The sequence below is a fragment of the Mixophyes fleayi genome, chromosome 1, assembly GCF_038048845.1.
Source record: "Mixophyes fleayi isolate aMixFle1 chromosome 1, aMixFle1.hap1, whole genome shotgun sequence".
Classification (NCBI taxonomy): Eukaryota; Metazoa; Chordata; class Amphibia; order Anura; family Limnodynastidae; genus Mixophyes; species Mixophyes fleayi.
In genome coordinates, this window is record NC_134402.1 from 93,398,268 (window position 1) to 93,410,682 (window position 12,415).

Consider the following 12,415-nt stretch of genomic DNA (forward strand, 5'->3'; position numbering starts at 1 on the left):
CAACAATAGAAGATCTAATATTGCTTAAGGAAAATAATAAGACCTATCTCCGCTCATGCCAACTACCCAAACTCCCTAGAATACAATTACCGTTGCTCAACACGGAAATCACATCAGAGGAGATCTCTAAGGCTATTAAAACATTAAAACATCCAGGGGTTTTTGTGGAGGGATATCAGCCCTATATCATAATCCTACAGTATCAGTATTAGCTAATGGAAACATATCCCCCCCTTTAACATAGCCACCAGGGATGCCCTCTATCCCAGTTACTTTTTGCTCCTATTATGAAACCCCTAACAATGAAAATTAGAAATAATCCTGACATCGCATGCATCCCTACAAACTCAAGATATCATAAGATCGCTCTATATGATGATGATGTTATATTATTATCTGTGTAGCAATTCTCCCAATACCAGGGGTCTAATATCTACTGTGTATCAACTGATTAACAACTTTAATCTACCAGATAAAGAACCCCATGAAATATCCTGGGAACAGGATGCAGGGGAGACCCTGACTCCCAAAGAGTGGTCAAAAGTAAATCTAATTTAACTAAGACATCAGTTTCAGTTAGAATAAAGGAGAATTCCTTCAAACTTTACTATAGACGGTATTTGGTCCCCTCCCGTCTACATGCTATATTTCCTAATTCTACAGATAGATGTTGGAGAGGATGTGGGTTGCGTGGTACCCTGCTGCACGTTTGGTGGAGTTGTCCAAAAATTCAACCCTATTGGAGACAAATCCATACTCTTATTGAATCTATTACTCAGGTTAATATGCCTGACTCGCCACTATATTCTCTTCTTCCTAGACCATTGCCTGACACCACCCAGTCTATACAAAAGCTTATCAAACATATCTTAAATGCTGCTAAATGTCTAATAGCTGCGTATTGGAAAAACACCTCCACCCCACAATATTTGTCACCATCAATAAATTTGGTCAGTTTATCAAATGGAAAGCATATCAGCTTTTCTTAATGACACCCCAGTAAATTTCCAAAACACATGGTCTCCCTGGATGAATCATTATGAAGCCGAACCTCCACTAACAACCGTTTGACCCCTGCTCATTACTATAATTCCCAATTATTGACGGTTCTGGTGACTTATACCACCCCCCTCCAGATATACACATGACTTACACACTCCCTGCACTCCTAAATATCACTTTATTTCTCCTTCAATACTACTTTAACATCACAAATAAGATAAACCTTCCGACAACCCCCTCAATCTGTCACTTCCCTCTTCAACCCCTGTTTGTTTCCAATTAAAGTACATTTCCCTGTTATCATAAATGCCTACCTACTTGCAAAAAATCTGAGCCTTCTTCAATGTTTATTCTCTCTATTATTGTAAATGCCTTCTATTAATAACATATATTGTTTGATAGGTATTATATATGTTGTTGTGTAAAAATCAATAAAATATTTTCTTTAAAAAAAAAAAATGCATCCCAGCGATGACTTTTCCTTTACAATTACTCCCGGATCTGAGCCGGAGTCTTTAATGCGCATGCACAAGCCATTTTACATTAGGTAACGGAGGGGAGAGCACGAAGGTTATCGAAGAAGGATCCAAACATCTTTTATCCTGCAATGCTCTCCCAATAGGGCAAAATGCCTGAAGATGGCATTAGCCATCGTAGGCAAGCTCAGAAAAGCTGGACTTTTTGGAGCTTGTTAAATTGGCCCAGGCTGCAGTTCCCAATGAGAATTATGGAGACTGCAGTTTAAGGTGAAATAGCCTAAAGCAGGAGATATGTCTCCTGCGTTGGGCTTTTGATAAATAAACATGTTATTTAAAAATGCCTAAACCAAGTGGAAAAATCCATTTCTACATGGTTTAAGAATTAATATATAGATTTGTGTGTGCACATGCAGTACCTTAACACAGTATTTGCCAGTATCAGATTCTATAAAAAAAATAATCTCGAAAAATTTTCTTTTTTCTGATCATTTGAATATATATATTCAACATGTAATAAATACAAAGTAGAAGTAAAATGACAAGGATGACCTTCATGCACAGATAAGAGGGTCAGCTTGGTCTGGTTAAAGTGGTATTGGTTGAATTACCACTCACCTGCCCAATGAACACTGTGTGCACAATACAATCTAGTAACACATGTAAAACATTAAACATCACTACTTTCAAGTGGTGTGTGAATAAACATCATTTCTACTAAGATCTTGAAAGATCTCAAAACTCATATAAAGCATGGGAGCAGAATGCAAGAGTAAACAAATTCTGTCACATTAGGTTTAGTGTACTTTGGTTCCCAGGACTTATCAGTACACGTACCATTCTTACTGAATGTTGTGAACAATTGCAAAAACATTTTTGTTTAACCTTGAATCAAAAAACCTAAAACTTGCCCTGTTAATTATAACTAATAATTTTCTACTTGAAAGGGAATGAAAGCTCCCCACACATAGCAATATTTAGCAAGATTGACCGAGGAATGGATGTGCATGTCACATCCTACTCTTTGACATTCCGCTGCTAACAAGTCCCACGGCTACATCATGACAACTATTGCAACCAGAGTGTTGTTATTCCTTTCATATGAGCTGAACAAATAGTACATTTAGAAAAATCTGTATAAGTTCAAAATAATAAAATGTGGGGGTGTCAAGTGTGTAAGTAAGAGTAACCTTTTTAACACTTGACACATTCATCTTGCAGAACACATTCAGAAATACTAGAAAGAGCAAATATATTGCATGCTGTGTGCAAAATTGGTGCACCCTGCTAGCTTTTGCTTCATTAATGACCCCTTTTTTTCTGGTCATGTGAACAAATATGACATTTTTAAATATTTTTTTTACATTCTTGAGTTGCAGATCTCAGGTAGATATACTTAGAGGGAGATTCAATTAGAATAAAATACGCACAAAGTGCCTCCGGAACGGCCGTGAAAACACCCCACGCGTATTTTTTTTGTGAAATATCTGCTCGTCTCTGCTTGCACCCTATAGATCTGCGAGCACAAATGAGCGGATTTTTTACCGTACTCAGGAACATTGCGGCTAACTGAATCTCTCCCTTAGTAAATAAACTACATTTCAACACAAAATCAAGGTTGGTCAAGTTAATAATGTGCTTTTGTAAATGTAAAAAAAGTTAATAACAAATCACCAGCTCGTGTACCTGTCCTGATATAAAGCAAGCTTTACAGAACAAATGCTTTCATTGTAAATCAGGGTCAACCAAGCACAATTCTTAGGAATGATTCAAGATAAGATAATCTTTCAGAGAAACACTGTAAAAGCAATATACAAAGCTTTGATTTACTGAAACAAATTTGCTGTAATTTATAGAAAAGACAAAATTAGATCTAGCTTGTGTCAGCTTTTCCCAACCTCAGTGCTAATAGGGGCAGATGGGCTCAAATCTAGCTAGGCTGCTTTAATCCCAGAGGATCTATTTGCAACCTGCTACACATGGGTCTTTTTGTAAAGGAATCATGTTTTGATGTAACAAAATAAGCTCCTTTACTAGTAAAAGCAATTGATGGGCAACAGTGTAAAACTACAGAAATGTATCAACAATATTATTATTTTGTGATCACTAATACTTGTACAAATAAAATATTCTAATATATGCAATCTAACAAATATAGCAGCAATTTAACTTATCGTACATGCACACTGAGAATTATTATATATTTTATTGACTTGGCCTTCTGGACAATTATTTTTTCACCCTCGGTCAAAGAATTCCCAAATGTATGTTCCTGTTCAATGTGCCAAAAAATATTGTACAAGACTGATTATTTATTCAACATTACCACACCTGTTGACACATAATGCAGATTAAATAATTACGCTGGTTCTTGAAAAATACAGAAATTATTATATTTTAAATGAAAATCGAAGCAGCATATACAGAGAGCAAGGTAAACATCACACACAGAATAACTAGAACCATTTTTGACTGAGAATTGAGACTATTTTCTTGCTGTTTGGAGTAACATAATTGTTTACAGATCAACCAGGAATTCTCCCCAGGGTCACCATCTGGCTGCTTAGAGATTTAACCTTACGTGCTGTGTTACTGACAGCCAGTAGAACACATTTGTTGATTTGTAGTGTTTGGAGGAGTTGCAGGGTTGTGTCACATTGAATCATTCTCAGAGCCAACTCTGGGCTATATATTGTTTTACCGTTTGTCATTTCCTCTGGATGATGGCACCAGTGATAGTGTTATCATTACTCTGCTTCAAACACTTTTGAGGTTGTATTTTCTCATTCCTAATGCCGCTTATCCCAAGTTCGTTAAGTTGTACTTCTCAACTCTTTAAGATGGGTAATTGGGACAATGTGCACACATCGCTGAAAAGTGAGCACATGCGCACTAGTAGGGGCATGGTCATGTATCATGGGAAGGTGCCATTGCTTCTCGAAGAGCAGGGCCACTCCCCAGCCCTCTACTTCACTAAATGCATTCCTTCAATGCCACTTTCAGAGCAGCAGTGAATGGGACATACCTCTCAACCTTCTGGCTGTGGGACATTGTTGTCCCAATCAGGAAAGTGAGACAGAGCCATCAAGTTGGCACATGCGCACTAGTAGGGGCATGGTCATGTATCATGGAAAGTGAGACAGAGCCATCAAGTGAGCACATGCGCACTAGTAGGGGCATGGTCATGTATCAGGAAAGTGAGACAGAGCCATCAAGTGAGCACATGCGCACTAGTAGGGGCATGGTCATGTATCTCAACCTTCTGGCTGTGGGACATTGTTGTCCCAATCAGGAAAGTGAGACAGAGCCATCAAGTTGGCACATGCGCACTAGTAGGGGCATGGTCATGTATCATGGAAAGTGAGACAGAGCCATCAAGTGAGCACATGCGCACTAGTAGGGGCATGGTCATGTATCAGGAAAGTGAGACAGAGCCATCAAGTGAGCACATGCGCACTAGTAGGGGCATGGTCATGTATCATGCCCAATCATGGTCATGTATCATTGTCCCAATCAGGAAAGTGAGACAGAGCCATCAAGTTGGCACATGCGCACTAGTAGGGGCATGGTCATGTATCATGGAAAGTGAGACAGAGCCATCAAGTGAGCACATGCGCACTAGTAGGGGCATGGTCATGTATCAGGAAAGTGAGACAGAGCCATCAAGTGAGCACATGCGCACTAGTAGGGGCATGGTCATGTATCTCAACCTTCTGGCTGTGGGACATTGTTGTCCCAATCAGGAAAGTGAGACAGAGCCATCAAGTTGGCACATGCGCACTAGTAGGGGCATGGTCATGTATCATGGAAAGTGAGACAGAGCCATCAAGTGAGCACATGCGCACTAGTAGGGGCATGGTCATGTATCAGGAAAGTGAGACAGAGCCATCAAGTGAGCACATGCGCACTAGTAGGGGCATGGTCATGTATCATGCCCAATCATGGTCATGTATCATTGTCCCAATCAGGAAAGTGAGACAGAGCCATCAAGTTGGCACATGCGCACTAGTAGGGGCATGGTCATGTATCATGGAAAGTGAGACAGAGCCATCAAGTGAGCACATGCGCACTAGTAGGGGCATGGTCATGTATCAGGAAAGTGAGACAGAGCCATCAAGTGAGCACATGCGCACTAGTAGGGGCATGGTCATGTATCTCAACCTTCTGGCTGTGGGACATTGTTGTCCCAATCAGGAAAGTGAGACAGAGCCATCAAGTTGGCACATGCGCACTAGTAGGGGCATGGTCATGTATCATGGAAAGTGAGACAGAGCCATCAAGTGAGCACATGCGCACTAGTAGGGGCATGGTCATGTATCAGGAAAGTGAGACAGAGCCATCAAGTGAGCACATGCGCACTAGTAGGGGCATGGTCATGTATCATGGGAAGGTGCCATTGCTTCTCGAAGAGCAGGGCCACTCCCCAGCCCTCTACTTCACTAAATGCATTCCTTCAATGCCACTTTCAGAGCAGCAGTGAATGGGACATACCTCTCAACCTTCTGGCTGTGGGACATTGTTGTCCCAATCAGGAAAGTGAGACAGAGCCATCAAGTTGGCACATTTGTGAGATATCATTAAAAAATGTAGGAAACATCACATAAAAGTTCACTGCAATACACAGCAAGTATTTACTCAAACTGAATGCACTATTAATCTTACATAATTGGAGGCAAATTGGACTTCAATGATGAAATCCATTTTGATGTTTTACTAGGAATAATTTATTAATTTCCTAGTTTCACAAACACAGTTTCTTTTTACGGTCTCCTAGAATTTTATTTTGTAGCATATTAAAATATATGTCATTATAATTTAAGAGTGTTAGGAAAAAACTCAAAAACTTCAACACCCCCACCGATAAATAATGAAAAAAATTAACTAATCTATTCATCCCAGGGTTACTTATACCCATCTATCTCAAGCCCAGAGAAGTCCCCCAAAATGTAATATGTACCCCAAAATGTTGGATTTTTTGGAGGCATCCCACCAAAGTACTGTTATTTCAGAATTTAGTAAAGGTTATTTAAATACCATGGAAAAAAAACGTTATTCCTTTGTGGATATTGGTTACAAAAACATCAACTATGTGTTATAAAGAAACAGTGAATCAAGACGCAATTTGTATTCTTGTTTTCATGAACACAATTGCTGTGTTTAATTCTATTTAAATATTCTTAACTAGTTAAAATGTATATTCTGTTAGTTTTCATTCACTTTGTATCTACCCTAGAAAGCTTTCTTCAAATTATCAGCAGCTCAATACAGGCTCTTCGAACAACATTCTTAAGTAAGAATGGACAATTTTAAGTCAGACAAAGCAACATAATTGATTTAATTAGCATCAACAATTGTCTTTCTAAGCAAGCGACTCTGTATATGAGGAAAAATATTCCACGCTTTTGTCAATTAAGATTTATATAGTCAAGCATCTACAATAGAAAGGATACTTCATCAAGAATGCATTATCATAATTAAGTGTTACACCTAGTTGTGATTAAAGGGTTCTATTTTCACTGCTGTTTGAAATTCCAGACCAAATATATGAATGCTTAGGTAATGTTATAGTGGAAACACCACAAATATGCTGAAATGCATAGCAGATATTGCTTTCATCAAGTGTACTGCAAATGAGTCTTAAGGTCAACACACAATGGGAATTGGTCATTCAATACAATCATTAAAGGATGAGATCTGTCCACAATTTTCACACACACTCCTTCCTGACGACTCCGCTTTGCCAATGACCAGCTCACCCCCTCACCGATTACCACATCACATTCCCACCTTCAGGATTTCTCCCGCAATGCTCTCAGCCTCTGGAATGCCTTCCCTCAATAATTAAACTATCCACCAAATTTAAGCCTTCAAACATGCCCTTATAAACTAATCTTTTCATTTAAACCTACCTGTCATCATCCTAAGTCTCCTGCCTCCACATCAACTATCCCTGCTTCCATACTCAATGTCACGAGCACGCTCCCAGCTGCCGTGACTTTGGGGTGTTTGCTATATGAGGTCACACGACGATTCCAGCCCGCAGTATCTCTTTACCTATCACACAGGTTATAGACCTACTGAATCGCCCCCAAACAGCGCTCACACCTCACACACTTCAGGTTTGCCACCACCTATTGAATATGGGCAATAGGACCCCAATATACTGTCCCACACTTGCACACAGGGCTTCTAGCTGCTCACAGACTAGCAAGATTCACACGAGCAAGCAAAGGGTTAACTCTTCACACCTCCATACCATTACACAAATGTAAATACAAGCACGCACTGCTTGTTAATCAAATGTATCAAAAATCACACACTGGTATTCAAAGGGTTAACTTGACAGAGCTATATTCTTCTTAACAGGCTAATGGATTCGTTAGAGTATCAAGAACGCAACATATTAAATTATAGATTTAATATACAAAAGTACAGGGTATACAGATATAAAAAAAATTATGAATAAACAATTAATAGATGGACATAACAAGCAAAACAGTTTGAAATTAATGGGGTTACATTCAGAGTAGCACTTACGTGAATTACCTTCTCTGGCCAAGGGAAATTGGCTTGGAAGATGGACAGCTTATCAATGTGAACTGATTTCACAAAAAGTCTGACAATGTGCTGTACCTGGTCTTAGCCTTTTAAAGACACTTCCCCACCTCTTTCTACCACTTGGGGGTTGTGGCCTGTGACACTTTTTCAATCACTGTTTGCATGTTGTCTGATTTGCTACTCAATTCTACTATGTGACCTAACTTTTCTGTGGAGCGTCAAACACACCCAATTTTATTATTAATAAATCCTTTATGACAATGTCCATCTTTTGATACAAACATGATGAAATTTTGACAATGTGACATACCTTTTCCAAAGATATGTGATTTTAGCTCTTCCCAGATACCACCCGTACCTGTCATTCACAACCCTGGTGTGATTTCTGCTCCTCAGTATGGAATGAAACCCAGATTTTCCAATATAGGAACAATGAAGATATTTTCCTTTGAAGCTCACCTTTCTATAACTGTATAGGCCTTCAATATGCTGCCTTGGGCTGCAAGGATGTCCAGCTGTGACCGGCCCCACAAAGTCTATTCAGGAGTCCAAAACTAATTTGTGTCAGGATATATCTCACAGCAAGAGCCCTTTGAAACTGCTACAGGTGACATGGTTATCTTCTGACACTGGGATGTGCAGAGCTATCAAATACATACATACAACAGACTTTCTGTCTTCATATTTTAGACTTTAGCTAAACTTATCAATGGATTCATTTGATATAACATATTTACACTGCAGTTATGATTTATCCCTTATAAATAACTGTAAGTTCTCTATGTTCACAAACAAAATTCACCCTCTCTGTGTCTGACCATCCCTTCTACAATGTAAGCTGCTACAAGCAGGGACCTCTCTCACTTGTGTACTTATATTGTAATGTTGTCATATGTTCTAACCCCCTGTGTACAGTACTGCCCCCTTGTGACTTCTTATGAATAAAATATAATAACAATAAAAATAGTTTAGTTACACAACAGCATTGCTAATTATCAGTCATGAACATTTGCCAACAACTTTATACAAATTCTGTTGATCCTGATTGTAGGATTAATGACCAGCGCAATGAATGAAATGTCTAGGTGCTTTAGTTGGGTTAAACACATTTATGAACCTGCAGCATAGTGAGAAATAAGTGTGCTAACATCATATGTAGATGATTCATGTAAGAAGTACTCTATAGTATTTAAACCATAGTTGCCTACTCTCCCGGGAATGTCCAGGAGACTCCTGAATTTCTGGTAGTCCTCCCGTACTCCTGGGAGAGCAGAGCAACCTCCCGGTTCCTGGCCCATATGATTAGTTGGCTGGTAGGGGTGGGGCTTAGTTCCGCGGTACACGCGTCATCGTGACATGTCTCACATTGTCCCCAAAAATCGCTAAAGAGATCTCCCCTCCCCGGAGGGATATCTCAAAAGTAGGCATGTATGATTTAAACATGCTAAGTATTTGTTACACATGACAAATAGGAACATAATTTCATGTTTGAAGCATGATCTTCAAATGTCAAAAACAACAGAAAGCTGTAAAGCTGTAAACTGTATAAAGTTGTGATATGGAATCAAATGCAACAAAATCTATCTGGTGACCAGTTTGTATTATATGGAAAAGAGCTGGTGTTTTATTAAATGTATTTTGTTGCTTATGTCTTTTTGGTATAAAGCACAAAGGTAAATAATTTAAAAGAAAAACAAAATAATGGAAAAAAAATTACATTGCATCTCTATTTTGTTTCCTTTAAAATGACTAATACTTAACATCAATTTGAGGTGATTTAGCAAATCCAAATATATTTTTAAGCTATTATTTTTTTTTAGAACAAATGCATTTCAAAACAAACTGATGATTTACTGAGACAATTTCCTTTAAAATCCCAAACACACAGGGACAAATCACACAGGAACTTAATCTTCTTTGTTCATAGCTAAATTTATCCAAAGCATCTACTATAATCTGTCCTCATAACCTTGACCTGACTATGCAGTTATTTGTTTACTCACTGTTAGTTATTGAGTCCTCATTCAAATATTACGTTAACTCTAAAGTCACAAAATACATCATTTAAAAAAAGAAAATAGGTTACTTTAATTTTAGTACTGACTAAATTATGTCTGTGCCCTATACTGTAGACATTTTCAAATACTTAGCAACTTATTTATTCCCTTTTATAACTCAGGGGTAGAATAAAAACCTGGGGTTATATTTACTAAACTGCGGGTTTGAAAAAGTGGAGATGTTGCCTATAGCATCCAATCAGATTATCATTTATTTAGTACATTCTACAAAATGACAGTTGGAATCTAAAAGGTTGCTATAGGCAACATCTCCACTTTTTCAAACCTGCAGTTTAGTAAATATACTCCCTGGAGTCTGAATGATTGACTTTCAGTCTCAAAGTTAGTAGAATACATTGTATAAACTAATAATCAATAGAATCAAACACAGTAGCATTGCTGGTATGACACAGCAAGTACAGCTAATATGCTATGCTTCATCATTATAGCTGTTTGCTACATATTGGCTCCTAATATCCTTCATATAACACTCAAGTTTATATAAACACATGAATACACTTTTTGTCCCTTGTCTGATTCTCTGAATTGGTACGTATATTTCACGGTGCATTTAGTCTTTCCATAGGCTAAAGTAATATACTGAATAAAATCAGAGGAGAAATATGCCCGTGCTTGGTATATTCCATATTATATATAGCACCAGCTGCATGGCAATTTAAATGCCCATAAATGTAATCAAAACAAAAACAAAACTACAATTGTTGTCTTGTCCTTAACACTGCATATCTGTGTGTATCTAGCAAAATGAAAACATGAGGTATTAGTTCATATTTTGTTTAAAACATTTAAGCCTGCATCCCAGTGTCAAGGGCACCTCAATATATGCAGGTCTTACACTGATCTACATGCTTTAAAACAGCCTTTAAATCAGATTTACAAATTTACACTTAAGATTGGTGCTTCCTTCATTCAAAGCAGATCTGGGACTGACCACTGGGGATTGTCTGTATGTGGTGCTATAAATGCAACCCAGGCAGCTTTGACAGGATGGAAAGTTGTTGGGTGTAGCTCAGTGATACAGTGCACATATTAAGCAAGACTTTGAGACAAATATAAGCTTGTGAACCAGCTTATCCTATTTCAAACCATTTTAACTTTATTACAGGATTTGTTTACTTAAATATGGTTTTGGACAATATGCAAATCACAATCATTTGGTACATTTGGTTCTATTCAGCAAATTAAAGAGTAGGGTATGAGGTGCAATAGCAACAATAGTGAAGCTCTTGTTATTAATATGGTTCAGTTTAAATTTTATTCTACCTAAGCCGCTCTTTCGCCTGTTCCACTTTGATTCTGTATTTATGAGATCGTTATAGATTAGTGAAACCGTCTTCAAATTTCAAGCAAAACGATTACAATGATCTGGCCATACAATTTTCCAGTTCTATTTTGCTTTGTCATACTGGACTATTTCACAGAATATATAGTCTGTAAATAGATCTATGTTGACAATGCTCAATGCATTCTGCTGTATGGTGTGTTTGGGGTAAGACTGGGAAAACTAAAAGCCAAGTTTTTTGTGGCCAAATGCTAAACAGGATGAATAGTTTTGAAAATGATGCTCATCTCTAATTATCAAAGATCAGTACAAAGAATATGTTTATGTGAAAGATACATAAAATGACTGGCAGAAAACAACTAAGCAAAGGTGGTAGAAAGCATATACAGATACTTTGAGACAGATTTAATCAGCTGCTAGGTGATGCAATGTGTCTCTGGAACAGTCCTCAGAGACACATTGCATCAGAGTTTTTTCTAAAGTTTCAGCTCATTTTCCCTTAAGTCTCATAGTCATAGAAAAAATGAATGGAGATTTCTGTACCATATTAGCTGACAAGCTTCTCAGCTGGACATCAAGGTCATGTCCCACAGCACCTTGCGGCTAGTTGAATCTGCCCCTTTAAATACATTATTCTAATAATAATAATAATCCAAACATCTGAGAAAATATGTACATATATTTCATGAAAGAACAAGACAACAACATTTATGTAAATTATGATTAAACACAGTAAAATAAAATAATTTACACACTTTATCTTAGACTATTTTACTTACTGCATCTATCTATCTATCTATCTATCTATCTATCTATCTATCTATCTATCTATCTATCTATCTATCTATCCTGCAGTGCAACTACATGTGAATATTTTGTACCCTTGAAATGTTGTGAAGATTGAAATTCTGGTCAAATTTACTTGAATCTTCAAAGTCAAGGGTATAAACAAATCTATCTAGATAATTCCCTGTTGCTTTACTCCACAAAGCTAACCATTCTTTTTTATTTTTAATTCT

General features: G+C 37.7%; 1 protein-coding gene across 2 annotated transcripts in view; it reads left to right on the plus strand.

The window, feature by feature from the left end:
• FSTL5 (follistatin like 5) overlaps positions 1 to 12,415 on the plus strand; it is a 497,380-nt gene that overhangs the window by 92,252 nt on the left and 392,713 nt on the right. The gene's annotated exons all lie outside the window — the stretch shown is intronic.